Genomic DNA, 6000 nt, shown 5'->3' on the forward strand with positions numbered 1-6000 from the left:
AGGTGTGCAAGAGGCAGCTGGTCGATGTTTCTCTCTCATTGATGTTTCTAACTCTCTATCCCTCTCTCTTCCTTTCTGTAAAAAATCAATAAAATGTATTTTAAAAGAAAAAGGAAAAAGAAAAGGCAGAGGGTACGTCTCCCGGGAGATTATTTCATTTGATCCTCGACTAAGTACCGTGCAGGGCACTGGTGTATCAGACGGAGTGCATGCCATGGTGACAGACCATCAAGCCATGAGCTCCTGACTAGTTTGGAGGGGTTTCCTAGGAGCCCTGTGTCAAGCGCTGGTCCTTGACGTCCTCTGTGTCTCTCAGGATCATCAACTTCTTTCTTCTGGCAACTTCTTTCTTCTGGGTATCTATCTCTCTTGCTACCTAGAACATCATCACAGAACCAAAAGGCTCTGAATTGAGTTTAGAAGAGAAGACAGGCCGAAATCGGTTTGGCTCAGTGGATAGAGCGTTGATTGTGGACTGAGGTGTCCCAGGTTCGATTACGGTCAAGGGCATGTACCTTGGTTGTGGGCACATCCCCCGTGGGGGGAAGGGGGGTGCAGGAGGCAACTGGTCGATGTTTCTCTCTCATCAATGTTTCTAGCTCTCTATCCCTCTCCCTTTTTTAAAAGAAAAAGAAGAGAAAAAGACAGGATAATGAAGCATTACAAAGTGGTGTGTGGAAGAATTTTGAAATTTTCTTGGAGAAGTGGCTACTCACGCAAACAATCCCACTGCTGAGAAGAGGATGCTGCGACTGGTCCCTCAGGGAAGAGCACTTTTTACCCGTTATCTTCTCCCCGTTAAAGGATCCACTCTTCTCAGATTTCCCTGGGGCCTTGGAACAGGAAGCCGCCAGATGCCCATCAGTCCCCAGGGGCCCTCTCCCATTGAGATTCACCGGACTGAGATTCATTACTGAATGAGTAGGATGCGGTGTTTATGCTTCATAAATGAAAGGGAGAGTGTGCCTAGGGGAGGATTGTGTGTGAGAGAGAGAGAGTTCAAGTCAACAAAGGCCTTGTGTGTTTGGGTGTTTCAAGAGGGACTATAATTAAAGAGAAACTCAGACAACCCAGGGCAATCATAAGCCACTTGTACAGGGCCAGCAATTGTGTCCCTAAACCCAGCCGTCATAATGGCGGGTTACAAGGTTTCCAAAGACATTTTGACTTTCACTGTCATTAGTGGGGTTTGACGAGGGCCCCTGCATGTCAATCAAGTTTCCTCTTCCCGAATCACAGCCGACTGTCTCAACCCGGAGCACAGAAACCCCGTGTGTGGACTTTCTCAAAGGCACTTGATCTGTGCTCAGCCCTGCACCAAGAGTTTTATACAGCCAAAACCGGTTTGGTTCAATGGATAGCTGCTGACTGAAAGGTCCCGGGTTCAATTCCAGTCAAGGGCATGTACCTTGGTTGCAGGCACATCCCCAGTAGGGGTGTGCAAGAGGCAGCTGATCAATGTTTCTCTCTCATCGACGTTCCTAGCTTTCTATCCCTCTCTCTTCCTCTCTGTAAAAAAATCAATAAAACATTTTTTTTAAGTTTTATACACGTTCTCTTATTTAACACTTGTCTCTCCTCTCTTGGGAAGCTGCACTTCTATCCAATTGCTTTGCCATGGCTTCCTAACCAGGAATGGAGATTCTAGGTATCTGTTGAAGTAGAGTATGTAGAGCACTAGAGGAGAGGTTGGCACTCAGCATCAGTATTCCATTTGCATCCCTGATCTGCCTCTCTGGCTTGATTTTCCCACCTGACCAAAAGAAGAGGGATCATCCGAGGTCAGATGTTGTCAGTCACGAGACTGCATTAGAATTCTGGTCTACGCAAAATCGAAGCTCACTTCCAGATCAAACGTTACGTGATGGGTGGAGGCTGTGGAAGGCAATGTAGCATGATGATGAGGAGCCCGGGCTTGGAGGACCCCGATGTGCATCCTGGCTCCACCAGTTTCAGTTGTGCAATTACGGATAAGTTACTCCACTCCCCGAAGCCTCAGCTTCTTCATGATTCAAGTGAGAATAATCATACTACTCATCTCTGTAGTTATGATGAGCATTAAATAAGTTAATACTTAAGCATTGCTCAGAATTGCTTAATATATTTTGTTGTTGTTGTTGTTGTTAATCCTTGCCCAAAAATATCTTTCCATTGATTTTTAGAGAAAGTGGAAAGAAGGGTGAGAGAGAGAGAGAGAGAGAGAGAGAGAGAGAGAGAAACATCAGTGTGAAAGAGACACATCGACTGGGCCTGCAACCGAGGCACCTGCCCCTTGATCAGAACTGGGACCCTCAGTCCACAGGCCAACACTCTACCCACTGAGACAAACTGGGTAGGGCAGAAGTGCTTCATACATTTTTTTTTCAGGGTGTTTTTTTTTTAATTTCAAGAAAAACGGTTTTAAATATGATGTTACATGCAATAACACCAATTACTTAAGAAAAATGATCTTACATATAATAATATTACATGCAATAAGAATTAATATTTCAAGAATAAAATGATTTTAAGTATAATAATATTCTTAATACATCTTTTAAAGTTTCATAAATGTTATCTAATAGTGCTGTTAATATTTTCATTTTTTTATTCTTATTTTTATTACTACCAACCCTTATTCAGCTCCCCAAGATGGCCACCATCATGATCCTCCCATGTTCTCTGGTCCTCCTAAATGGAAGGGAGGAAAGCTCATGGAAACGCCCTCTCCCCGCTTTGCTCACGGACTTCCCATGATACACTAGCAGCCCTACGTCCACATTTGGACTCTATAATCTCCACCTTCCTATTTCTCCCTGTCCTCCGTGATCTTTGAAAAATAAAAGGCAACTCCTTCCCCAAAGAAGAGATTGAGGGCCTAACTCATGCCATGAATCTAAACTCCTCCGAGGGGCTCTTTATGCCCTGGGACAACTAGGCTGACTCTTCCTGTCCTTCAGGTATCAGCCCAGTGCCACCTCCTCAGCGAGCCTTTCTCGGTCATCCAACTGAAGAAGACCCAATCATGATGGGGATTCCATGTTGTATTTCCTCCGTAGCATTTACTTCTATGTACACCTGTTTTGTTCACTTGAATCTTGGCTGTTTGGTTGCCTGTCTTCCCCTCCTGCCACAGCTAGGATGAGAGTGGGGCCTTATCTGTCTCATTCGCTGTTACATCCCCTGGGGCCTAGCACAGAGTTTGGCAAGTTGGATCTCTTCATTCATACTGATTGGCTGCATGGGCTCAGTTCTACCCTCGGCTTGGTCACTCACAGGCTGTGAAACTGTGGGCAAGACACTTCATCTCTACAATGGGGATTGGCTCTGTCTCCTAGGGAAGTTTACAATGCCTAGGGCACTGCTCCCCATTATCATTAACTTCCTACACCTCTGTGACAGAAACCTTAGCCCTGGACCCTTGTCACCTCGCTCAAGACCCTCATCTCACAGGGCAGGCAGCTGAGGACCAGAAAGATAACGTCTAAAGCAACCCATCCAGCTGCTTTGCTCATCTTGTAAACTCTCTTCTCTTTCCCCTTGACATGGAAACCTGGCTCTAGCTAAATTAATCAGCTTGGCATCTGCTCAGAACTGCTATCCCAGCACGTGTAGCTCCGTGTAGGCATCTCTTCCACAGGGGCGCTCACTCAGCCTCACCTCTGCGTGTGTGTGACTTACCTCCTCTAGGCGGCCACCAAATGGAACTCACACGGATCTGGCCGCTTCGTTTTTCTCTGTCTCTTCAGCAAATATGGACTCCATTGCTAGCCCAAGAATATCTCATTTGCACTTACCTTCTCTTTGCTAATTAGATGTCAAACTCGTTTGCTAAGATTGCATGACAGCCACCCTAAACTGGAAACTCCTCAGCACCAAGGCTTCCTTTTCTTTTAGTTCCAGCTCCATGGCAATCCCCAGAGCAGATGTGGACTGCTTGGCAGAGCCAGATGGGTGCAGGAGGTTTAGAGTAGATGATGATCAACCAAAAGGATGAGACCAGAAAGAGGCAAACCACAGAATTCAGTTTGGAGGCTTAGCGTTCCCTTCTCTCAGATCCTAACAATCCCCCAACATCAGGACCAAGCATGATTTCCGCCTACCTGTAAAACCCAGCATCCCGGAGTATCTCCCCAAACTGGAGTAAAGCATTAAGGAGGAAGAGAGGAGGATAAGAAATGAAGAAGAATAAGCTCTATGATCTCAGCAAGGGTGAGGGAAGTGGCTGAAAGAAATCTCCCAGTTCCTCAGATCAGACACTATTAAGTCACTGATTTACCATGGGAGGATTTAGAACAGGTTTTACCCAGAGAAGAGATTTCAGAACTTGCTATTTGTGTGCGTGTATGCTTTACATCATCACCATTCGGTGTCGGAGATCCGCAAACATCCCACATGTGTCTCATCTGCTCTCCTTGGAAACTGTGCCACAGAGCTGGGCACAGCAGATGCCATCTCAAAAGGCAACAGCAGGCTCTGGGAAGCTGCTTGGAAGGCTCAGGGAGTGAGCCGCCTCATCCACTGGCTTCCTCACGTGCCGGGCCCCTGGGCCAGTCCTCTCCCAGATGTAAAGGCAGCTGAAGCAGCTGGACACTCATCTAAGGACCCATGAATTATAGCTCTGGGCCTGGGTCCATTCTTCTTTGCTCAGAGGAAATATTTAACTCTGCTTTTCCCCTCTCAGCCACCCACTCTGCCTTTTCCTCTGGGGTTTAACTCTGGTTTGTTCTCTTGGAGCTAAGAGGCTGGAACAAAGGGTCCTGATTAGACTCTGGGAAGCGCACCGAATAAGACATCCAGGCTGCCTCCTGCTGGCAGCACCCTGACTCCCCCTTAATTCTATTTCTTTAAGACTGAGTTGCTTGTCTCAACTCTGATGGCTCCCAACACCCTTATACAGTCATGTTCCTCGTCAGGGGAGGATAAAGTAATGGAAGAGGAAGAATAGTTTTACAACAGTCTCACACATCGAGTCTGCAGAGTGAAGAACATCGTTTGGTACTCTTGCAATTAGAAAGCATGATAGATACAATTCTTATCTCCGGAGTTTGCCATTTACTTGATCAGTTCTGTCAAGAAAACCCGAGGTGAGCTACAGACTCTTGCTCTCTTCATTCAGGTAAATTAGGGGTAGGCACCGCGTTCCTCCATTCTCCCCTCTTAGCACAACCCTCTCCCTTCCACCTCTCCATTCCCTGTTGGGCCTCAGCACCCCCAAGCTTCTTGTCAGCTCTCTCTCATTCTCCTCATGCATCCACACTTCCCTTTCTCCAAAATTTGCTGCCATCAGCATCTTCATTTATCATTGATAACAGCTTTACAATGTTTCCCACTCACATATATTGCCACCTTAAGAAGATCAAAGCCTTTTTCTACACAAAATTCTGATAGTAGAATGTCAGACAGAGACCAGAGAGGGGTTCTTTAAGAGGGGAGGAGGGAGAAAGGGGCAACCAAAGACCTCCTGAGGTCAGGTCACCCTTGGGGTGGTGCAGGTTGTCCACCAGGGGGCACGATTCTTATAAAGGAGAAACAAAGATTCCATCTATCCTCGCCCCTGTCACCCATCAGTCTTATTGAGCCCAACAGATTGGGAGCATTCTGTGTCTTCAAAGATGGGGGGTTTCCAGTTAGTGAGCTACTGCCCTGTTTTTTTCCCTCTGGCATCTCACTTAGAAACGCTTTGTGGGATGCCTGCCTCCTCCATCCCCATCTCTCACTAACCTCACCCATTACTGCACCCCATGCTTCACACTCCTTCACCTCACTCTTTTATTTTTTTAAACTTTAAGCTTTTCATTTTTTTGTTTTTTTTAAATATATATTTTTGTTAATTTCAGAGAGGAAGGGAGAGGGAGAGAGAGATAGAAACATCAATGATGAGAGAGAATCATTGATCGGCTGCCTCCTGCATGACCCCTATTAGAGATCAAGCCCACAACCTGAGCATGTGCCCTTGACCAGAATTGAACCCGGGATCTTTCAGTCCGCAGGCCGATGCTCTGCTGCCAAACCAACTAG

This window comes from Pipistrellus kuhlii, unplaced genomic scaffold, assembly GCF_014108245.1.
Source record: "Pipistrellus kuhlii isolate mPipKuh1 unplaced genomic scaffold, mPipKuh1.p scaffold_m20_p_20, whole genome shotgun sequence".
In the NCBI taxonomy this organism is placed as follows: Eukaryota; Metazoa; Chordata; class Mammalia; order Chiroptera; family Vespertilionidae; genus Pipistrellus; species Pipistrellus kuhlii.